General features: G+C 40.6%; 1 long non-coding RNA gene across 1 annotated transcript in view; it reads left to right on the top strand.

Annotated features, from left to right (window-relative positions):
• LOC136747836 (uncharacterized) overlaps positions 1-25,701 on the top strand; it is a 148,160-nt gene that overhangs the window by 102,446 nt on the left and 20,013 nt on the right. The window contains exon 2 of the long non-coding RNA XR_010816546.1: positions 7,153-7,196. This is a non-coding gene — a long non-coding RNA (uncharacterized LOC136747836). The remainder of the gene's footprint in view (positions 1-7,152; positions 7,197-25,701) is intronic.

Raw genomic sequence — 25,701 nt, 5'->3', positions numbered from 1 at the left:
ATCTAGCCAGCAAACTGACTGCATGGTTATTGTATTATAGCATTTTAATATTCCTGCTCCTTTTTTTTTATATGTGTTGGCACCCCCTAACTAAGTTTTACCAAGAACAGCACCATTGATGGCTGAGAACTGCTGTCACCAGTCCCAGTAAATCCTTTTCTTTTTCTTTTTCTTACTAATGAACTAGCTATCGCCACAAGTTTAACTGTGGTCTCCTAATCCCTGTTTTCAGCTGGAGGGGCATTTAGTGCAGACGGACCTTGAACCTTTTCCAGACTTTAATTAAACATTCCCATTGCGGCTTCACTTCACAAAGCTCTCCCCAACAATAAACCAGGGAGCTTATGTGCTGTATTGTGTAACTTAATGGCCCTGTTATTTATCTTGAATTCAAGCCAGTTATGTGCAAATGCTTTCTTTGGAACTCCTTGATTTTGAAGATTATTTTGCAAAAATGGGCAAGTGGTATTCCACGGTTGTCCTGTCCCAGAGTGTTACTGCACACCAAGTTGGGTTTTTACCTTACTGCCCTATTTTCAAAGCTAATCAAGCTTAAATCTTGGTTGTATTGATAGTACTGTAATAGGCCATGAAAATCCAGTCCTATGACAGTGTTGGGACCACAGAAAACAATATTACCTCTTGACCAAATAATTTTCTACACTATACTATGATATACTGCCTGCATCTGTAGACCCTATGATCCATCTCTGCTTGTCAGACCAATATATTGGTACCACTAGCACTGTGCTACTTTACTGGCCACTGCAGATTACATGCATTTTGTGTTTTGCTGCATATTTCCCATTCAAGCCTATGGTGTAGTAATCCTTCACCTTAGTTGCCTTAGCTGTGGTGCCTTTCTGCTTCAGAGTATATATTGGTATTCTGTATCATTCTGTATAAGCTTAACCTATTACAATGCTATTTTTATTAAAGTAAAATATTAAAGTTAATAATGTAGTCATAGTCACCTAGGATAATAGTGACGGCCAACTGAATATTTATTCAGCAAAAAAACACCAATCTCGATGATTTGCTTGCAAATGTCCAGCTATGACAGGGCTAACTGGCAGGTTGTGCAGCAGAATTCTTAAATGAACCTTACTATTTAAATAGTTAAATAGTCTCACTATTAGCACGATTCTCAGGTGTAATTCACGTTCAGTACAGGCACATCTGGAACTGATATCAACTGAACTATTAATAGGCATTATGTCTTGCCTACCTTATTACATAAGCATATGTTCAATTTCTTAGTACAGTGAGGGAAAAAAGTATTTGATCCCCTGCTGATTTTGTATGTTTGCCCACTGACAAAGAAATGATCAGTCTATAATTTTAATGGTAGGTGTATTTTAACAGTGAGAGACAGAATAACAACAACAAAATCCAGAAAAACGCATTTCAAAAAAGTAATAAATTGATTTGCATGTTAATGAGTGAAATAAGTATTTGATCCCCTATCAATCAGCAAGATTTCTGGCTCCCAGGTGTCTTTTATACAGGTAACGAGCTGAGATTAGGAGCACTCTCTTAAAGGGAGTGCTCCTAATCTCAGCTCGTTACCTGTATAAAAGACACCTGTCCACAGAAGCAATCAATCAATCAGATTCCAAACTCTCCACCATGGCCAAGACCAAAGAGCTGTCCAAGGATGTCAGGGACAAGATTGTAGACCTACACAAGGCTGGAATGGGCTACAAGACCATCGCCAAGCAGCTTGGTGAGAAGGTGACAACAGTTGGTGCGATTATTCGCAAATGGAAGAAACACAAAATAACTGTCAGTCTCCCTCGGTCTGAGGCTCCATGCAAGATCTCACCTCGTGGAGTTTCAATGATCATGAGAACGGTGAGGAATCAGCCCAGAACTACACAGGAGGATCTTATTAATGATCTCAAGGCAGCTGGGACCATAGTCACCAAGAAAACAATTGGTAACACACTACGCCGTGAAGGACTGAAATCCTGCAGTGCCCGCAAGGTCCCCCTGCTCAAGAAAGCACATGTACAGGCCCGTCTGAAGTTTGCCAATGAACATCTGAATGATTCAGAGGAGAACTGGGAGAAAGTGTTGTGGTCAGATGAGACCAAAATCGAGCTCTTTGGCATCAACTCAACTCGCCGTGTTTGGAGGAGGAGGAATGCTGCCTATGACCCCAAGAACACCGCCACCGTCAAACATGGAGGTGGAAACATTATGCTTTGGGGGTGTTTTTCTGCTAAGGGGACAGGACAACTGCACCGCATCAAAGGGACAATGGACGGGGCCATTTACCATCAAATCCTGGGTGAGAACCTCCTTCCCTCAGCCAGGGCATTGAAAATGGGTCGTGGATGGGTATTCCAGCATGACAATGACCCAAAACACACAGCCAAGGCAAAAGGAGTGGCTCAAGAAGAAGCACATTAAGGTCCTGGAGTGGCCTAGCCAGTCTCCTGACCTTAATCCCATAAAAAATCTGTGGAGGGAGCTGAAGGTTCAAGTTGCCAAACGTCAGCCTTGAAACCTTAATGACTTGGAGAGGATCTGCAAAGAGGAGTGGGACAAAATCCCTGCTGAGATGTGTGCAAACCTGGTGGCCAACTACAAGACATGTCTGACCTCTGTGATTGCCAACAAGGGTTTTGCCACCAAGTACTAAATCGAAGGGGTCAAATACTTATTTCCCTCATTAACATGCAAATCAATTTATAACTTTTTTGAAATGCGTTTTTCTGATTTTTTTGTTGTTATTCTGTCTCTCACTGTTAAAATACACCTACCATTAAAATGATAGACTGATCATTTCTTTGTCAGTGGGCAAACGTACAAAATCAGCAGGGGATCAAATACTTTTTTCCCTCACTGTATGTGTTTACTAAACTCAACTGATTTTTGGTCAACCCCTGCTTGTTCAGGGCTGTCATGCCCGAATAATGTGGGCGGTACTGGAAAATATCTTATATTAAGAGCAGTCTACAGTAAGCTGCCCCCTACACTACACAGTTTCATGCTTACCTTTATAAAGTTTATCTTTAAAAACTTTAAATGTATATTTCTTAGTTGGGGAAAAAAGATAGCTTTTGTGTGATTCCAATTTATTGTAAAAATAAATAAAAACAAAGATACATAAACATGATAAAAAGACCAAGGTATTTATTGTCACTCAGGTATTAGCTTTAGGCTTTCTATCTTACCGTGGGATGGCCTGACAGGTTTATAGCTTGGTTCTAACAGGTAAACACTACGTAGTGTGGATATAAATCACAAGAAATCTGGAAGTCTATTAAAATTCTAAATCTCTGAAGAAAAGCAATAAGACTTACATTTTTGCCTTAGTCCTGGGAAACGGTTTTACTGTGTTTCTTTTTACTCTTCAATACTCATCACATGTATTTTATTGTAACCACAGATTAAATAGCTTGCCAACTCTAAACCGATTTGTTTACTCACTCTTCCTAAACATGTAGGGTGCTTGCCGAACACAATGCACAACCTCATTTCAAAACTTATTGGCTCAATATAGAACACTGCCTTAACCCCCCCCCCCCACCTCCCCAATACTATTTGTTTGCTTCCTGTCCATTAAATGCCTGATCCCACCTCCCCTACAAACACAGATATGTGTTCTCCCCGAATACGGAGACTTTCTTCCCAATGTGAGTGACTCGGCACAGTGGCAAGTTCTCCACACCAGGTATTGACTAACACTTTCTTCTGAGAAGTTGTTAAAAAAAAAAAAAATCTTTTTTTTTTTTTTTTATCAGTTTTATGGGGCTTGCCTCATGCCTCACATATGCCAGGGAGAGATTACACAATCTTATGGTCAATAAAGCACTAAAGTGAAAAGATACTGCAGCTCCCCTGGGCTTTGCTGAAAGTTTCAAGGCTAGTGAGCAGTTTGCCCCTTGCTTGCCGTTTTTTTTGTTTTTTCTCTTCGCTGAAATCTCGCACACATCTTTGACACACTAGGCGAGACAGTTGGAGGGCCTAATCAGCACTTGTGCTCCACAAAATCGGTGATCTTCCCCCCAACTTGCCTTCCATTGACAGGAAGAGCCCGCTCCCTCTGTGAGCAGAAGTACAGCCATTATTGTCCCGAGAGCTGGAACAGGCTAGGCTATGTTATCTACAACACAAACAGTGGCTCATTCATGAGCAGACTGGTAGCCGTTACTTCTTGGACAACTGGCGAAAGAAACACTAATTTGGGGCGATTTGAGGGAAGAGGTGGCTGGGGGGGTCTGCCTATATTTTGCTTAATCTCCAGTGATTGGCAACTTGTACAAATCATGCTTGTTTGACTACTGAAGCTCAAAGCAAATTGTCTTTTCTGCCCTGTATATAAATGTCAGGAGTAGTAGGAGACGTGTTAGTATAATTAATTATATTATTGTGTATTTTGTTTTTAATTCTTACAAAATTGTACATTTTTATTGTATGTTCCAGATTCTATAAAGACAGGCACCCCCCCACACACACTCTGTTAATGGTGGAGATTGATACTCTGCAAATAGGGGTAAATATATTGACTTTGCCTGACTCAGACACCTGCATTTCTTATACCAGCATTTCTGTCCCTGGAAGGAGAAAGTTATGTTTTTCAGCAACAGATAATGAGGCATTGATTAATTTATTTGAGTGCAAATATGCATTTACCTAAGACTGCTCAGCCTAACACTATAATTTATGTGTTTTTTTAAAAAAAGATACTCTAATATACCGCTGGAGGTTATGTACTTGGAATCTGTCCAATTTTCTATTAAAACATTTGCTAAAGGGGTTCAGTGAAAGATAGGATGGTGTGATAATTATAGATATTAGCTTGGTTTTATTCTGATGTATTCTGTTTTTGCTTTAATAGTCCAGAAAAAAGTATGATCTTTAGTTAAACCCCAAATGTGTGAAGATGGTTCTTGACATATTATAGGCAATACATGGCTTGAATGATAAATATAAACATTATATTTTATATTACCCCTGAAGGGATGTGTATAGTTTGTTAGAGATCCACCTATTTGGCCTAATTTGAGAAAGAAAGAAGAACCTTCTAAAAGCATGCATTTTTTCTATTGCAAGAATGGTATTTTAGAAGTTTTCAAATGAGAAGAGTTTTTATTTTTCCTGGAGAAAGGCACCATGAACACTAGTAAGTATTATGCAAATGTATGTTAAGTTAATGAGGGACAGTCCTGACTGAATATGAGTTCATATTGTGGTAGTGATTAGGGCTCTGGACTCATAAGTTGAAGGTTGTGGGCCCAAATCTTGGGTGAAACCAGTGCTGTTGTACCCTTGAGCAAGATACTTCACTTAGATTGCTCCAGTAAAATGCCCAGCTGTATAAATGGGTACAAATGTGAGTCACCCTGTATAAGTGTCTGCTAAATGACAAATAATGTAATGAGTGAGAAACAGAGCTGCAAGAGGGCCTTCTCAGAGTCCTGACCTCAATCCCACTTGAACACCTTTGCAATGAACTGGAGGAGTGAAAAGGGAAAGGAGGCCTCAGACAGGAATGGCACAACACCCCTGTGTCCACCTTTCAAGGACTGACCCTTCTTGGATTGCAGTGGTTTTTAAAGCAAACATCTGTCTGTTATATTGTATATCAATGGTTTTGGTGATATAGTGTTGCTGAAAACCACAACAATATAAATCAATAAATGAAATTAAATGTTTTTGTTGTTGCTCCCATGGACTTTCCTCCCCCTCCAGGCAGTGTGAATGAGAGCATATCAATACGTAACTTTATCATCCTCTAGCTTTCTGTGCTGGGGAGATAGACCCGACACTTTCAGTAGCAGTACAGACAGTAAAAGGGGTAATCTTGACCCGCAACTTCTGAATTTAGATGCACTCCCCTTTAAAATAATTAAAATAGAAAATCTTTCTTAGGAATGCTTATCTTGGTTTGTTAGCAGCATGAGACAGAATAGTCATGGCCGCTCTTTGTGTCCCATAGAGCCGTATTATTTCCCAGTGTTTGCTGTGGGTCACTTGGTTTCTCCACATTGTTTGCCTCCCATTATCCCCTAACCAGATTCGGCGTGTTTGTTTTGGGATGCTTTGCAATTGTAAGTTAAAAAAAAAAGCCACAGGCGGGTAAGAGCGGAGGTGGGGTGAACTGGACAGAGCTGGTACCATATGGAGCAGACTGGCAATCGAATTACCTTTTTAAAGAAATCACCCCGGGGCCTTTGACTTTCTGTCTTTGAAAAGGGCCTGAGGGCAGCACCCAGAGGCAGATTCCATAGGTGCTAATTAACAAATGAAATAATGGGATCATCTTTTCCTCATCCGTCAAAGGGTTTTGTTTTTTTCTCTGGAATTCCTTTCACACGTTTCCAGCTCAGGGCACTGGGGTGTTCCACTTTCAGCCACCCTGAAAAGTCTGAACTCCTTAAAAACAAAAAACTGATTTATTTATGCCAACATATACAGTACAGAATATACAGGGATTTGTTTCCTTGTGGTACTGTGCCTGAATGATTATTCCTATTTCCAAGAAAGGATTGGTGATCTTAATTACATTCTATGTTTACATTCAAATAACATTCTATAATGTCTTAGCTGTTTTATACTTAAAATGTTTTTTATACATTTTAAATACTCAAAATGATTTATATTCTAAATATTTATCTTTGTAAGTAGTAAGTGAATGATTAATTCTGATCTTTTCAATGATTCAAACAATGTCCCTCTCCTTTATACAGAATTGTAATCGTTCAGGTTGTCTTTAAAATGCACTTGTACATTTGTTAGATATCGCAAAGGAATTAATCTTTGTCAGTTCTCTGTACTACTACGCTTGCTTGATCAATATTTAAGATGATGTGATGTTTTAGCAACATAAGCCAAACCACAAGCACAATGTGATCATGTACAGTGCATACCATTTGCATTAGTATCTAGGTAATAAATCCTATAGCTTCGCACATTCACCTTTAAATGCAAAAATGTTTCTTTAGTAGCATTACACTGAGCACAGTAATATTTGCTATTTGCATTTGGAAGGATGTTTATCCTATAAACCTTATCTTTTATGTTTTGTTTTTGGTTCTTATGTTTTTGATGTATTCTTAACTCTTATGGAAAACTGAAACAACTGAGTATCCTGTTAAGATTATGAAGTCACATTAATTGACTTTTATGTTTTCATTGTAGGAGGAAGGGACTTTATATGAGAGATCTGAACAGCCAGGCAGGTGGTAAGTTACACAGTGTCTGAATCAATGCTCAGTACTGTACTTTAAATATTTTTACTTGTTTTGTGCTGCTTGAATTGCAATATTGACAAAATTCCAGTCTTGTTTTTCTTCCCTTTTTGCCGAATGTGTCTTGACAGTTCATTATGTCACGTATCCCAGTTGCGAGTTTGCTGTGGTGTACATGACAATTCCACAATGCCTTTCCGTCAGTAGGGGCCAGGCCACTGTGAAGCCATCCTCACACCGTCTTTGAGGTTCATTCCTGTAGCATGCTCAAAATTCCAGGTTGTTATTGGACTCCAAGACAACAATGACTTTTATTTGCCTTAAGAAGCTCATAATTTGAAAGGTGAATGGTCATGCTGCATGAAGACAAAGAACTATGAATATACCCTGACAGGAAGAGGACTGTCACCACAATCAATGCCTGGGTGGCCAATTATGAGAGGAAAGAGGTTTTGTGTTGTCCACCAAAGAAGGAGAGAAAGGGAAGCCTTTTTGTCTCATTTTCCTCCACTCTCACTCTCTGTGTCTGTCAACTCACTGCTCGGACTCCCTGTACCCAATTAGAATACAAAACGAGCTCAACAAAAAGCCTGCAGCCGCGGCAAAAGTCTTGATCACCTTGGTTTTCATTTTTATTTTCATTTTGTTTGTTGGTTAAAGGCACATATTTCTATATCACTTTGCATCATGTTCTTGAATAAGAATATTTATAAAACAAGCAAAACATTGTTTTTGCACACTTTATTTTTTTATGTGAATGATTTGTTTTTCACCATATCAGTTTCTTGCAAAGTATCTTGATTCAAAATGTTAATTTGGCGTGACAAGGTTTAAGGAATCAATTTTAAAAATTAGATCCATGTTTTGGGGATACATCTGTAGATAATATGTTATGTTTAAAAATAAACTGCACAGTTGTAATCATTTTATAAAATTGTATGCAGTGTATTATGTAAAAAGTTATTTCTACGCCAGTATAATGTAAGACTACCTGAAATAACAACTATACGAGTGGGAAAAAATAGAAGTGGTAATAAATCAGCTTAGCATGAGAAACTTAACAGTGAAAGCAGATTCCTGCAATATTACAATTTACTCAACTGATGGCCTCTGCTAGGAGTGACGACTGGGCCCATGTAGTCCAGAGATCTTTGTTTTGAATCTGAGCTACATCAATGAAGAGCTCCCATAGACAGACCCACATTTGTCCAAATACCACCATGGTGTATTCGAAGTCCCTTCAAGCTTCCTCTGGCTTTTTGCTCATCAGCTACTCCTATGACTGACCAGGTGCTCATGAGCAGCAACAGCAATCATTTCTGGATCGTCTGTGCCTTCTTTTGGAACTTTTCCATCCCCCTCCCCCTGACAGGGTTCCTTCCCACCAAGGGAAGGAATCGGGGATGAAAAACGTCCGAGGAAGCAGTAGTTATGGATGCAATACCCCGATCTGAAGAGCACCGGAGGGCTTTTGTCTCTGTTCTGCAATAGGGCTGACCTTGCGGGGGTCGCCATTGGGGTAGAAACGAAAAGCTTGTGCTGGATTAGGCCTATGTGACAAAGCCCCTGATTAGCATCTGAAAAACAGCCAGGTTTAGGTACCTCAGCAGGGGAGGAGAGAGTGAAGTGGTGGTCCAGCACTCATTAGAGGGCCGACATCAGACACGCTCACGCAGGCTGCAGGGCGGCAGTGATGCTGACCCGGGCACACTCGCCAGCACGCTCAGGTGCCTGTGTTCAACAGTACAGTTTACAAGCCTATTTTCTCTTTAGACACCCAATTGAAAATAATAACGAGAATCCAACAAAGCATTCTACAAAATGTGCCCATGAAACTGAAGGCATGACAATTCCTGTTGGCATCAGGGGATGCTGCATGCTACATTTAAGACAATAACGGATTTGTTTTCTCTAAATTTACTTTAAAACCATGCACATATACAGATGCATAAAGAAAACAGATATTTTGTGAATACTTTTCTCAGCCCTGTAGGGATTCAAGTAACACTATCTAAACCAGACCACATTACTTGCTCTATTCTTCACATGCAGTGTTGTTAAACTGATTGGCACCACAGACAAAATACTGCAGAAAGCTTGCTCACAATATATTAAATAAAAGATTGGTAAACCTCGGCATTAATGACTGAAACAATCCTTTTGGCAGCAGGCCAGAGGAATGCTCTGCCATTCCTGCATAAGCACAGTTTGTAGTGCATGAAGAAAAACTAGTCCCTTCCTAATTTCCAATTCCAGTTTATCCCAGAAAGGGGTTAAGATCTGTGCACCGGGCAGGCCCTGAAATATGGTCAACGTTATTCTTCCGCAGTTTCACACTCCAGGCTTGGTGACATTGGGCTATTGTGTTAGTAGATGTACATCCTGCCATAATATTTCACCAATACAATTCTCTGCCCTTCACAACAATCTGTGCTTGACCCTGACCTCTAGTACATATCATTACTGGTTGTAGTTAATATCGTGTCAATATCGGTTATGATGTAACGCCACCATATCACTTACTTCATTCATTTCTTATTATGTTCAGGCCCTGGGAAAATGTGCTCCATTCATATACAGACTGGGTGTCATGAAAATGTATGGGCACACAAGGTAATGCATATTTGATTACTATTCCATTTCAAATGGGTCAGCATTGTTTTTTTAGCCTTTTATTCAGTGGGGGAGGAAGTATAAGTCAAAGAGTGGAGGGGTTCACCCGTATATCTCTTTACTTACCTCATCTTTGTGCTGGGGACATGTACCACCCTAAAATTACACTTTACAATTTAATGTTCTCCCAATGCATCCCCCAATGGTTACAATATCATCAGATTTTGTGCAAATCTCCTTCCAAGTTGTGGCCCACACGATCGTCAGCACCCTTCATTGACTGAACTGGCTGAATTTAACATTCAAGGCCACCATGAACGGAATAGGTCAATACAGATAATTTTTCTAGGTTTTTAACCCCCTTTAGAAACACCACTTGTGATTGAATCTAACTTGCCACATCCCCCATAGACAAAAAAAAATCCTTTTGTATTAAAAAATAACATAAATAACACAAAACATTGCTTATCAGCTTATCTGTCTTGATTTTCCCGGTTGGAACTAGACTTAGCGTGCTGCGCCTTATCACTTCAGCCCATTGCAAAACAGATTGCTTCGGCGCGGTTTTCCTCGCTTGTACTGAACTCTTACATTAGTTTATTATTGATGTCAAAGGAACACCCAAGGCAAACAAAACATAAAAGCCATAGGTATGAGTAGCATGTTCCAGACGTCTTCAGGAATGGTCGTGGCCTCCTCAAGAAGCTAGATTCAGTTTATATAACTATATAATGATAAGGAGGTTTGAGTCATGCTCATATAGAGAGCTTATATCTGTACCTTAGAAATAATATTGTAGTGTGTATATGATGTATTATTGGTGTATTATTAGAAATTGCATATTCACTTAGATCTAATGCTACTTCTTAAAAAAAAATTCTCATTATGATCTTAGCCAACAATTTTATAGGGTGTTTTCACCGCAATTTGTTCTGTGATAAAATGTCTCCACTTTTAACAACTCCAGTTAAAATCCAGTAAACCTAGATTTTTCTTTTCAGCCATGTGTTGTCTACTGCCAGACTTGCACCGCTATAACCTTTCACATGTACACAGTGAGAAATGTTTCAAATCACTCTGTCAAATGGGATTCATATGCTTAGGCTTTAGACATAACAAAAAAAAGACTCTCTGTTCTTACTTAAGAGATAAAGCTTTGTTAGATCACATTGTAGGTGGAGGAGGTGGCAGGTAGTGTCACTATTTTGAAGGGGTTGGGAACCACAGTTTGAATGCAAAAGATGCTCTGTAAGTGTAGGTGCATGGGTTTAACACTTCCCTAATCAGTTTGTCCCTGTCGCCCACCTGTCTATTGCCAGAAGAACAGGCTTGGCAAGGCTTGCTAAAGATGTGGGCTTTGTTGGGGAGAATCAGTCGTACAGCACGCCTAGCTTACTCAACCTGAGTTTGTTAATCTTCTAGAGAGGTCATGGCTTAAGTCCCCAAAATGAGGATTTTCCTTCCAAGCCCCCCCCCACTCTGAATCACTGAGATTACTGAGCATCACTGAGGATGAGCCTGCTGTTCTTGTCTCCCTTTTGTCGGGAGTGAAATAGCTTCCCCCCCAAAAGAAAGAGCGGTTGGTCTTTGTAGAAAAAGGCAGGCAACAAAAGGATAATAAGGGAGACTTGTCTTGTTAACCATGCCAGTGCTGGTAATGGTGGGGGGGAGTTGTGCTCCTGGAATCCAAGCGATCCTCTGGGGCAAACCTCGGTGTATCTCCAGATGTTTTTCTGTGCCTTATTTATATGGAGATAAATTACCAGATATCCTAATGCACTGCCTATTTGGGTTGCTGTTCTTGTTTTGGGATTGGTGCAATGCATAGAGAAAGTGGACTTTTGATTGGTGCTTGAACCTTGAGATGCTTATTAGTGTGGGAGAAGAGTAAATGATGAGTCATAGTGTTTTATGCAGCCAAGGCCACGGAAACCAAACAAGCTGGGCAGTGGGGGACATAATACTATTCATCAGCAGAGGGCTCTGCCCAGGGCCATGCTACAGGTATAAGGCAGCAGAGTGTCAGCCAAGCAAAGCAGTTTCTTATGAGGAAGTGGAAGGTGTCATACAAAGGTCACTCAGCCTTTTTTTATTGCTTGATTTATTTCTGGCTCCTAATACATAGAGGCCATTGTTTTTATCAGGTTGTAGTTGGTGCTAATTGAAAACTGACATCGTCTCTCATTTCAAAGGCCTTATCTGACCCCGCCCGACGTGGCATTTCCCACTGAGAGCTGTACAGGTTCCAGGTTGTTGTTTTAATTGGTTTATGTTTTATTTGTTATAAAGCTGGCAAGGTTTGTGGTTAAGCCGTGCATATCGCCACACGCCAGGTGTATTGTTGGGCACGAGCTGAAGCCAATCCCTTTAACCACCTGAAAAGGTTACCGATATATTCCAATGCGGAACACAACCCGGAGGGCCTTGTGATTGTGAAATGGTATTTGTATTTGTTTTAAAACTACAAGAGGTCTAACAAAGATGAAAGATAAATATTTCATGTGATAATTAGGCATGGGGTCATATTAGTACCAGTCCCAACCCCCCCCCCCACAAAAAAACTGCTCTATTTTGAAAGTGTATTAAAATTGAATTTTATGTCATAAAAGTGACAGTTAATTTTGTATAATTTATAATACATTAAAACACTCCTCCCTAGCTGGTGGTCTTCCTGTGTTTTCGCTGCCTTACTTCTCCCACATGACCTCTGCCACAACGACCTATTTGTGCAAATCCCAATTAAGAACCTTGTCCTTGCCTGCTGCCAGGCCTCAGCCCCAGTCCCCTTGCTCTTCTTCTGTGCTCCTCTGCTGGCTGCTCAGCTGTACCTGCCCCTCCACATTCACAGAAGGAATCAGCTACAGAGGCACACACATCTCTTCCATTTCTAATCACTTTCTGGTGCCTTCAGATCCCCTATTCATACTGCTACTGTTCACCTTACAACTCACCACAGTACCTTATCACCTGTAAACTAGTACCAGGAGCAATGCACTGCTGTTAAATCTTGGTTTTACTACAGGTGCATTGAAGTGTATTGGTTAGTAGTCTTTGCTCTCTTAATCTCTGCTTTTCTTCCATCCCAACCCAAGAACTGGAACCCATTCACTGCCCCATTTACTGCTGTTTTATGTCACAGGCAGATGAGGCTGTTAAAGTAAGAGATACGCATCAGATTTGCAACTGAAAGAAAAGCAGCAACGAAAACAAACACGTCTACCTCTTGTTTTCTAATTGTACAAGTGGGACATAAAAGGCCAGAGAAACTGAAATTCCTAGTTTAAACTTGTTCAGCCCAGTCCTTCAGAGTCACATTCATACAATCCTAGGGTATCTCTTCCTGCTTACCTTGCTTGCCTTGATTTAGAACAGAGATAAAAATATATTCAGCCATTTTTTTTCCTGTGGAGTTGTTGACCCACATAAAAACACAACGCAGTGCTATATCAAAGTCCCTGATTCAGCATAAGAACATCATGGGATTTTGAATCAGGACCGTAATATATTTTTGTTATATATAGTATGCTTCACCCTTATACACATTCTCACATACTCAGCAAGATTTCCAAACTTGGGCCCCAAACTTTTTTATTATTTCAGTTTCTTTCATTAAAATGAGAAGTCACAAAGCTATCATATCAGTCGCATTAATGACATTTATTTTTGCAATTTCCTTTGCCAAAGGCATACCATTGATTTTCAGATAAATTACTCTTTAACTATCAAAGTTTAACAATAGCTAGGCAACCGTATTTCACTGCCAAACTCCGCACCCTCAAAGATTTGCTTGTGTTAAATAAGATCCATTTCAATGCCTGAGACAATTAATAAAAGACAAACATACATGAGAACATAATTACCATACATTATACTTTAGACCATAAATACTGGAAGTGTTCTGTTATTGTGTTATTAAAGAGTAACAGAATATTGCTTTGATATTGCAATGACTGCAGTTACTTCTAAATATTATATTTTGTACTTACTACCTCAAAGCCAAATTGGTGTATCTTTAGCAGCCAGGATAATCCTATTGTAAGCTGCTGTCATTTAAATAGGATGGAGGCTCTTGTCTGGTGTGATCGGCATCTCAGCCTTTCACTACACACGCCCCCCCTCCCCATGTGGTCAGACACTGTCAGTCTTGTTTATGTTCACTCCATAAATAAAATCTATTCTCCATCCAGTTTTGCAGTGGACACTTTATAGAAACCCACAGCATGAAGGACAACCATTGTGGAGTTGCCTAATGGCATATTACACACCCTTTAAGGGGTCTGATGGGCAATAATCCCCACCTCAGTCTCGGCAAAGTGACTTTTTTTCTCCCCTTTTTCCCTGTCTCGTTTCTGTTTTTCACTGCTCTGGAGCAGAAGTAGACTCATCTTCAACACATTGCCATATGCTCATTTTCAGTGATTGGAAAATGTGTCAGATAGGATTGACAGTGTAGAATTCCTTCAGCAAATTGCTCCCCTCCCCCCTATATTTCCTGTTCATCTGCGCTATTATTCCTCCCCTGTGCCACACATGCAGTTACCCAGAATACAGCACTGACACCCTTACAAACAAACAGTAGGTGCCATTGAGAGTGTTTACAGAGGCTGACCATGGAGGTACTAGAAACTGGGATCAATGAAAGTGATAGGGACTCCAGTGTAGCAGGTTAATCGGTCAGAATTGAGGGAGATGCTCCCAGGCCCATCAGGGTCACAGATGGCCCTGCCTTGCGTCTTACAGAGGTGGTCATTTATTATCATCAGAGGCAATGGACCTTGATCCATTGTAATGGGCTTCTCCAACTGTGCCTGTTACGGCGGTCGCGGTTTGCCTAGCAACGGGCGACCGATATGGCATTCCAGTTCAGTGAGCACCTGTACTGCCTCTGACCCTGACAAAATACATTTTCATTGATGGACTGGGCTTCTTTCTCTGTATAATACGGAGGTGTGGTCGGGGGGAGGATCATGGCGAAAAAGGGTTAACAGCATATTTTCTTTCTCTCTCTCCATTATTTTCAAGCAGTTTTTTTCTCCTATGAATCACAACACTTCATTGTGGTGGAACTGGAGCATATTGTGTGATCGATATAATCTCTCTGGCTTAATTGCTCATGAAATGCAAAGGCAGGTTCTTCTTAATATAAGTGAATTTTAATTACTGTCTTGGGTCCTCATCTGCTTATTGGTTCATGTTGTCACCAGATCATCTCTTGTCCACTTTATTGTTAATTTAAGACACAAAGGTCTCACAGATGCATCATATATGAATAACAACAAAATATCAGTTTGCTGTGTAATATCACCCCCATGTTTAAAATGTATCTTTCTAAATTTGCATTTCTTCTTCTTTCATCGCTCCAACATTGCAGTTATTTTTTTATTTGTTGCTTTTTTAATTTTCTGCCACCTCTCTTGTTTGTGGGTGTTGAATATTCTGCCTTTCTTCCAATACAAATTGCGATAACACAAGTGTTGCCATCCAGACTGCTGCTGGTAATATGTAATTGTATAAGGTGGCCACAGGGGGGCGCCAGTTATACTGCACCTCTTAACTCTCGATTGTGTTTTAAACCCATAATCTTTGCCTGTAGGTTCTGTTGCACACTCTGCCTCTCATTTTATTGCTTACTTTTATTCAATAATAGACAGGACCCTTTGTCCATCTGAGTGCAGGCCTCTGGTATAATAGACTGTAGTGTTTTATAAACAGTGTTTTATCCAGTTTGTTTGTTTGTTCATTTGTGTACAATTTATAAAAGACTCTCATGTGTTATAAGACCAGGTTCCTGTGTCTGTTTACATTATGAAAATCAATACACTGTGTCTACCTACATGCAGGGCTAAGGTATTTAAGTGTTTTATCAAACCCACTTTATTTGTTTGCATATTCATGAATTTATTTATTTGTTGGTCTCCTCCTTAATTTATTTAATTTGCAAATAAAAATCAACAATACTTTGCTTGTTGATGTGTAATGCTGAGGTTTAACAGACAACAGTCTTTTGTACAATTTGATTTAGTTATGTATTATTTTTGTCATGTTTGCATGTAATAATTCATTTATAGCTTCTGAAATAATATATCATGTTCTATAATCCGGGCTTGCACCGCTCAATTTATTGAATATGCATCTCATAAAAATCTGCCTTCATCTGGGTGCAGGACTCCAGTATACGAGACTATACCATTTAATAAAATCTTGTTCATTAATTCGTGCATTCACTCAATTATTGATTTACAGTTCATAGTAGCCTATAGTGTGTAATATTATAAGGTTCTTGGGCCTCCCAGTTAATTTAATATGTTTAGTTTATACAACATACATACTTTTATACACTGCATCCATCTGGATAGAGCATTCAGCTATAACAGTCTATAAAACACTGTAATGAGTGAATTAATGATAGAATAAATGTAGGACTGTATGTATGTATGTGTATTTGTTTGTTTATTTGTTTGTTGTTGCAGTAAATATTGTATAAAACAGTACAGAGTCTATCTAGGTGCAGTGACTGAGCACAACTTCATAGTATTTTATAAAATTATTAAATCAAGCAATCAATCAGTCTTTAACTGATATAGCAGCCTTCACAAAGGAATTGCACTTTACAAGATCAGTGCAATACATGTAGTACAGCAGACTAACCATTAGGCATGGAGGAGAGAAAATCAAGACTGTTTTTGTTTGTTTTGCCATTCATAAAAATCAGGACACCATTTATGTGTATTGATCCATTCAAACATTCACGGTTTATGGAAGTGTTTAATATCATATTTAATATTACATAATTTAATACAAATCAGGATAGTTTGCAGAGTGGGGTACAGGTCTTTCATAAAATGTATCTATAAAATACATTCTTTATTTAAAAAAAGGCAGGATGTTGTGTGAATATCTGCATGTAGGGCTTGTGTGTGACAGATGAAAGTCTTTAATACAATCAGGTTGATTCATTCATGCACTCATCTGTGAATGTGCCACGCACTTTATTGTATATGCTTACTTCATAATAGGTCAGGCAGAGCGTGTAATATGGGTGTTGGTCTCCGGTATAGCAGACATTTGACTTCTACGGGAGGGGGGGTGGAAATAGGGGGGTGTTTTTAATATGTTGCTTTTGTCAGGTTACTTGCGTGTGTTGTGCTTTCCTCCCTTCAAATGCATAATCACAATTCTCAAATTCTCAAAAAGATCTCAAATGTTTATTTGCAGACTATATCTTGTTTAATTATTATTATTTAATGAAGCCAGTTATAAAATCACTACAAAACATTATTTTCACACTTGTTTTCTGTCATGTTTACTTAAGATTCGATCACTGAATCTATCTGGGGGTCAAATATAACACAAAAATGCACTGAATTCCTTAATAGTATTTGAGACCACACTATTTTAAGTATTATCCTCCCTGATTGCAGTATAATAATAACAGTTCACTGGGTTACTTTAAATGGTTTAATCCAGTGAAATCACACTGGGGAAAACCCTCCTTGGGTGTTTTGTAATGTTGTTTTTGGAGGCTCCTAGTGTTTGTATTGAGAGCTTTGCATAATCGTAATAAGCAGAGGAGTCAGAGCAATAATGATAATACCTCTGGCAGGAGATCGTGCTCCATTCTCTGACCTTTCACACTTGAAGTCCTGCTTTTGATTTGGGCCCGGGCCACAGGACTCACATCGAGGGGGAAAACAGCGGAGCTAAAACAAAACAACAACAAAGGGACAGATCGACATGAAAGAAAGATAAATAATAATAAGAAAAAACACATTGGATAACCATCGCTGTCCTCCCTCTCATAATGTTAGTCAATCAGTGGCTTCATACTCACAACTGATGAATAATGTAGGCCTCCCATTATCACATGCCTGCCCTCCTCCACCCAGTATCTGCTTTTTTTCGTCTTCTTCTTTTTCTTGAATGTGGAAGGGGCTGTATCATTTACCCAGAGTACAGCTGCAGCTGGAAAAGACAACCATGAAAATCCTGAAGAAAGCTTAATCATCAATACCAGAGAGCCCACTAAGGCAGTCTGTGAAAAAGGCCAAATGGGATTTCGCCAGCAGCCAATCAGAGCAGTGCAAAAAAATGTGACCATTGTTATGTGTAATGTGTAAGGGTACTTTATTTCTTTTCATCCCCATTGATGCTGGTTTATTTGGGCAGCAAGGGCTACCCTCAGGGTTTTCAAGATAAGAATGTAAAAAAAACTACAAAAAAACATAATTTGAGGTCAGATTCTTTTCAATTTAGTCAGATTAGTCCTGGAGTGTAGCCAGGCGCTGTTTTCAAGGTGGCCATTCCCAATTTAATTGCGCAGATTTCTGTTTGTTTATTTGGGGTGGGTGGAGGTGTCACAAATTAAGACAGTGGAGAAGCAAAGGCTGTATTTACTGGGAGGAAAAAAGGCATGCAAAGACCCCTACACATATAAGCTTCATTTGCGAGAAGAAAAGCCTGCTTTATACTGGGCTGATACCGAGCATGTTCATATTCCTGTTGACATGCAGTGTTTTCTATGAAACGTAACTGTGTACGTATGTTTACATATGCATTACAGAGCATCAAATACATGTTTTTAATAAATATACAAGAGAGACATATCCAATACATATCCGGTAATTTTCTCATAAGGAAAATAACTATTTATGTTTTGTTGAGTTTAGTCACCATAACCCCCCCATCGGTTATATAAAGCAGCTCACTAAAAGCACCAGAAATGGACGCCCCTAGTGTGCATTGCTGTGCAGCCCCCTTGGCAGATGAACACAGAGGGGCCTGCTAGTGCTGAAGACACAGGGGGCGGGGCACACATACTGCAACATGAATAAGGCCACGCCTCCCCATGAATGGGACCAAAAGAAAAGACCAGTCCTGTTTCTTCGTTTCTATTTTTTTTTGTATGTGAGGGAGGGTAGGTTGTAGAGTAGAGTGGAGGGGGAAGACATTATAAAGAAAGAAAAGTAGGAAAAAGGAGGACAAAAGTATCCTGCCTGGACGCTTGTTGCCAGGGCTGAGATTTTTTTTTTTTGTGCTATGGGGTGTCAGAATGACAAATGGCCGCCACGGCAATTATGGCAGCTGCACGTTTCCTCAACGACGGGGCTCCCTCTCTCTCTCGCTCATTCTCTCCCGCTGAGGGGCAGTAAGGGGGGGACATGGCCCTCTCGGGGAACCTCCAGCCAGGCAAGGGAGAGAGAGTGGAGCAGGGGGCTCCGAACAGGGCCTCCCCACGATACAATAGGCCTGACCTCTCCTGGCCTGAGCCCAGCTAGGGCCTAAGCTTGCGAGGCTGTTAAACAAATACTCCAGCATCTGCCAGGAGCTGACCCCATACACCCCCACCCCCTGCCCCCCTCTGCCTCCCCTGCGCCTCTCTTCCCCTCCCAGCTAACTCGATTTGTCCCAGCAATTAGCGGCCGCCGACAGAAGAAACAGGAGTGAGAGCGAGCGCAGGAGAGATGGAGAGAGAGCGAAAAAGATGGTCTTCAGCTTTAAGGGCCTCAAACACCACAAGCATCCAAACTCTTGCATTGGCCACAAAACAAAACAAAACAAAAAGGAGAAAGAAAAGGAAAAGCAAAGACTTATTACCCCACCCACCCCCCAGACCTTTATTTACTTATTTATTCAACATTTGCTCACCCCTTTATCCCCTAATTAGACTCAGCATCCAATGTGCAAATGTTTCACTTGAGCAAACATAGTAGCCATGTTCCACACACCATATGAACCAAAAACCCATACGCCACTAAGCTGCATACATACATAATGACATGAAACAAACCAAGGTGGATAGGAATATCTCTGTGGCAGTTCATTTCACATGTATGATACGATTACTGATGTTTTTCTTTGTTTTGTTTTTTTATCTATTTCTATATAGATTATTAATGCAAAACATTTAGTAAAATCGGTAATCGTCAATTGCAGAAACTATCCTTTGAACGTCCAAGCTGCATGGCCAGAGCTATAGCCACCCTTTTCCTAGTGTGTTCATGGGTTTCCTCTGATACTTAGGTACATAAATATATTACAAATATAAAATTAAATTACATTTACTGGTGTGAAAGTCATCCTCTCCCCCAAATTGGCTCAACTAATTACTTGATTTAAACACCCAACTGAAATCAAATCTTACTCTATTATGTACCATGGGAGGCAGATAGAATAGAAAAGTCAAATCATGGCATTTTCTTACCAGAACAACCACCACCTCCTGCCATCTCAGCACCCCCCCCCCCCCTTCACACATATATCTGTACTTTTGTGTCCCAGAATTAATAGATAACATCCTGTTGTGAAGTGTACCAGCCAGCACAGGGCGATCCCACAGGGTTTGCGATTGTGCTGACTGGGCCCTAGTTTTTTGTGATGAATTGGGACTCATTTCCGAGTGGGGAAGGGGATTTTAGTAATGGGCACTCGGGTCTCCAGCTCTAATCACAGGACCTTCTCAGTACAGAGAGCACCTGAGGCAGCAGACACTACTGGGAGATAGTGTGAGCAATGGGCTGACACAGTTCCTCCCTCGGACAAAAGGACGGAGGGAAGTGACAAACACAGGCAGAGAGGGGGCCACTGAAGGCCAAGCAAACACCAGTGACTTATTTTACGTTTACAGTCCAAAAGGAATAATCGTTACATATGAAAAGTATTTTTTCAAAGACAGCTTAGTGCAAATATGATATCTTCTAGAGAGGTTTAAGGACAAAAATAAGAAAATAAATAAAAAACAATTAATCATAAAGTGAAGCAAAATCCAGTACAGTGTATTCCAGCTAACAAGGTGAAGGATTGTGACAATGCACTTGAATAGCATGGCTTTAGTGACCTGAATCAAAAGGTGCTGGTGCTTTATTATTATATACTTCTTCTGTTTGGGTTGCGGTCAACATCCTCTCTGTCCCTCCATCTTTCTCTCTCATCAAAGAGTTACACACTTATCTGTGGTTCCCATTTTCAGATGCCTCTCAGAAGTCTATGAACTGTTGTGTACAATTCTTAATCAGACAAAGCCCTGCCAGAGGAAATGAATTTCCTAAGTGAAGAAAAAACAACAACAACCAATTATTTCCATGGGTGTGTCTAAGTATAAATAATCCCCCCCCCCCCTCCCATATTATACCCATACTCTCCAAGAGTGACTGTGTTGGCATTCCTCCACTACTGTACACAGCCAGGCCGGCTCTGATGGGACATTTCCCTAATAAAGGCAGGGATCCTTTCATTCCTCGCCGCTCCAGCTGAGGGTATGCAGACACTCTGCACTCATGGGTAGCTGCAGGGGATTCAGTGACATGGCTGTAAACAGTGCCTCCCCTCCCATTGTCCTGCCTGTGTTTACCCAGTGAGGACACCATCTGCTGAGTGTCGGGCCGACAGCCTGACGAGCGGCACTGGGCCGTTGGTGGCCGGGCTCCTCCAGGGGCCGCGCTCCTCCACTGGGGCTGCCGCTGTGAGCCCGAGAGCCTCCGACAGCCCACTGCTGAGGAATGGCGGGGCACCTGTCAGGGTGCTGCCTTCAGCTGAGAGCCCAAGGAATGTACATCTCTCTCTCTCTCTCTGTGGGTCTCAGTGTGTCTCAGTCCCAGGGGAGGGGGCTGCAGTGTACAGCAGAGCCAGGCAAAGGCCCCACACCTCCAGCTTGCACTGAGGAATGCTCTGGCCCGGCTCAACACACTTCCCTCCCCAGGTGTCCCTGCCTTCAGAATGCCTGTTTCTCCCTTCTTTTTGTTGTACTGAAAGCTCCTAAACTAATTGACAAAAAATCACTGATTATGATAAAGAGCATGTGTCAATCTTCTTAGTCTCATGGCGTCTACCAAGGCTATATGGGCCTTTGTTGTCTGAGACACCCTAGTGGGTGACAGCTACTGTGCGCCACACTTCAGGGTAAGAAGAGAAAGAAGTAGACTTAAGGATTTTGGGGGGGACAGGAACATGTCAAGGGAAATCAAAGGGAGAGGTGGATATTTTAGAAAATAAGCTATAATCCGGTGGTTAAAGAAGAGAGGACATTAAATTAATGCAAGAGATGATTTTCATGATATTTTGCTTTTAAAACATTATATTATTGTTAAGAATGCTATTGTATTTTCAGTTTCACAAGAAACTAAACTAAACTTATATATATATATAATTTTAAGGTTATTCTTTAGAAGTAGAATAGAATATGTTAATTCCACATAAACAGAGCCTAAAACATCATATACCACTAAAAATGAAAAATATATTTTGATACCTAGAAAGCTTGCAAAAGAGAACTAAATGATATTGTAATATATAAAATGATTCCGGTTTCAGCAGGCTGCAAAAAGTACTAGAGTATCCCACTCTATTCTGTGCACACGCATGTGCATGTTCACTCATATTTCACATAACCTGAAACAATCAATCAGTCTTCAGTTGCTCTTGATGTCTTCCTGTTCAACACACTCCTATAACACTGATGTTTCCTGACAGTGATATCCAGCATGAGAAACAGTCTCATTGCTATCACCTGTTTTGAGTTAGCCAACTTTTAGGTTCACCATGTTATTGTGAAACAGTACCATACAATGGCACATTCGAACACAGCACTGTAGTGCAATTCATGGCACTGATTGAAACACAAATCTGCCACCGTCAAAGCCAGCTGAGACCAAAAAGAGAGGAATAAAAGGGCCATTAACATTCCTTTGTCCTGAAGGAGGAAGGGCAGATTACCTTCTGGAAAACTGAATAGGAACTGTCAGAAATAGGTCCAAGCTGTGGCACTTTTCCAAAAGTAATCCTACACTCTTTACATTTGCAGCCGGTCTCCCTGCACTTGTGTAAGTATAGCACTGAGCAGTGTGCTGATGACAATGGCCAACTGAATGAAAACTTTGGAGATAGTAAGATTATATATATTTATTATTATTATTATTATTATTATTATTATTATTATTATTATTATTATTATTATTATTATTATTATGTTCTATATATACATATATCACCATCACCATCAGCCTATATCAATTCACTGCTGGGTGAAGGCCTCCCCAAAGTATTTCCACTTGCTTTGATCTACAGCTTCACATTTCAATGTCACACCCGCAAAGGTTATTATTTAATCTTACCATCTTTTATATGGTCGCCTTCTAAAGGATTGGATAGCTTGCATCTATTCTTCTTGCAATGCCATTGACATTTTAACATTTTCAATCTTTCAATTGTCACATATTTTTGTATGTTCTCAGATCCAGCCATTTATTTTTCTATCTCTGCTTGTTATTGCAATATACATCTTTCCATGCTTCTTTGTGTCATCCACAGTTTCTGTAACATTTTTGAGTTTATATATTTGAAGGTATGAAAATATTTAACAAACAGAACAAATCTTTGATCACACTTTATAATAACAGGCACCAATTCTTAATAAAATAATGTACCACAGGAATAACACATGAATACCTTATGCACTTCATCTGAGTTCTGCTGTTGATCACATGTATAACAAGGTCAGGGTTAGGGAGAGGGTTACAGACTAGGTTTGGGGATCATATGTGATCAACATAAGTGCAGGAGGTATTCGTATATTATTATAAATTATAGTAAAGTGTGTTTATGTACCAGATAACTTCAATTCCATTGTGAAACTTTCGGAATCTGTCATATGCATCTAAAACAAGTAATTAAAAAGGAAAGACTCCAATGTAGAAGAAGAAATAGACATATCAAATCAAATGTGTCAATTTTCCCCCAAAGTCTGGGTTTAAGGAAAAATAACTTGATTCAAAACATTTCTGCAAAAAAAAAAAAATCTTCCCGTTTCTGTGCTAGCCTACTTTTTCCTCAGTGTTTATTTTTTAATGTGTTGGGCTGAAAATGTTGAAGGAAACAAAAAAAACATATTTAAAAGAGAACTGAAGTACGTAACAATCCCAGAGTTGTCAAAAGACATCAGGCCCCAAACTGAAAGTCAAGAATGCCCTTCTCTTTCGATCACAGTGTATAAATGACTCTGTCTCGTTTAATTCTTTTGCATCTCTTAAGAACGTGCTCCCTCTCTGTGTTTCTACTGAAGACGGACATGATGTAGAGCAGCTGTCACACACCAGGGTCCCTTGGACAGCAATGACATTGGCACCCTTGATAGACTTTTGATAGAAAGAAGATTGGCACTTGGCTCTTTCAAATAAGAATAGGTAACTGGCGTCAATTGGTTTAAGAGCAGGAGAAGGAAGATACGGGCATTCTGAAGGCAGGGACACCTGGGGAGGGAAGTGTGTTGAGAGAGAGAGATGTACATTCCTTGGGCTCTCAGCTGAAGGCAGCACCCTGACAGGTGCCCCGCCATTCCTCAGCAGTGGGCTGTCGGAGGCTCTCGGGCTCACAGCGGCAGCCCCAGTGGAGGAGCGCGGCCCCTGGAGGAGCGCGGCCACCAGCGGCCCAGTGCCGCTTGTCAGGCTGACGGCCCAACACACAGCAGATGGTGTCCTCACTGGGTAAACACAGGCAGGACAATGGGAGGGGAGGCATAGACACTGGTAGAGACAGATAGAGTGACATCTATATCAGACTGAATCTGGGAGCGTCCACACTCATTGAGGGGAGTGGGCCTTGTGCACATGAGAAAAGGAAGCTCAATCTATTTTAACTGACAAAAATTGAATTAGAAATTACCAAACCAAACAAAATATTCTGTGGCTGATAGTACATACAGTGCATTTTCATTTCCTCAGATTAGATCCTGCATAGATCCTGTGTGTCTGAGCTGGGCTCTCAGTCAGGGCCTCTCTGGAGTGTGTGAGCCTGCCGGGCCGCCCGCCTGTTGAACAGGACTGTGCTCCCTGTTTGGCGGCGTAGTGTGTGCAGGGCAGGGCAGGGCGGTGCATCTGGGCCCTCTGCAGTGTGCTGACAATACAGCCTCCACGTGTGATGCTGGCAGCTGCTCCCGTGTTCATGCGCCCCCCCCCCCTCCTGAAAGGCAGGCTCTTGTTCACAGCCCTGCACATTATCTGATAAGACTCTACAGTGCAAACCTTTTTTTTTTTTTTTGCAAAGTTCGCTGAGCACCTCACAATGGCGCTCCCTTCCACGGCTTCAATTTACATGTGAAATGGCAGTTTTATCTCTGGCTCACGGGGGAGTGAAGCAAATGCGTCAAAATCCCTATACCGTCTGTATATGTGTGTGTGTGTGTGTGTGTGTGTGTGTGAGGGTTCAACTGCTTCTGGACTTTGTTTTATTCTGGACAAACTTCTCAGCAAGGGAAGATTGGTGGAATTAATAGGTCTCTTGTTTTGTTTAGTTTTCTCATGAACAATTTTTAACATTTCTTAAAATTCCTCAAACAAACCAGCACAACTTTGCTGCAGGTTCTGAGCATCCCTGCATTGAACATTTTCAAAAAGGGAAGGTTTGTGTCATATAATGTAACCATAACACACTGCTCATATCCTGCCTTTCTCATATCCTGTCTGTCACGCAAAGAATCACTTCCCTAGAGCCCACGATACGAACTGAGCATTATCTGAACAATCGCAGCTTCGTTCACTTTCACAGAGATTAGGCCCTTTCTCTTTCTCTCTCTCTCTGCCAGATGTCAGGTCCTTAGGTCGTCTTGATAAAGGATTATAAATTACAAACAGTGAGGAAGCACATTCAGTTTTAATGAATATTTTGCGGTGTAATAATAGTCTTCCACGTCTATGTTACACCATTCCCATTTGAGGGCAGAAGCTGACAAGGCTTGAGTAAGCCTCTTGTGAAGATGTTATCAGTGACATAATATCAGCAGCTTGTGGCTAATGAAATCTAGGGTAGCCAGGCTAGGGAATGGAGGTGTTGGAGTAATGACTGCTCTGGTGAGGCTGAAGGGAGACTTAATCAGGCTTAATCAGCTACGACACTAGCG

This window comes from Amia ocellicauda, chromosome 4, assembly GCF_036373705.1.
Source record: "Amia ocellicauda isolate fAmiCal2 chromosome 4, fAmiCal2.hap1, whole genome shotgun sequence".
NCBI lineage: Eukaryota > Metazoa > Chordata > Actinopteri > Amiiformes > Amiidae > Amia > Amia ocellicauda.
The sequence above is the reverse complement of the archived record's forward strand: the minus strand, read 5'-3'. Positions and strand labels throughout refer to the sequence as shown.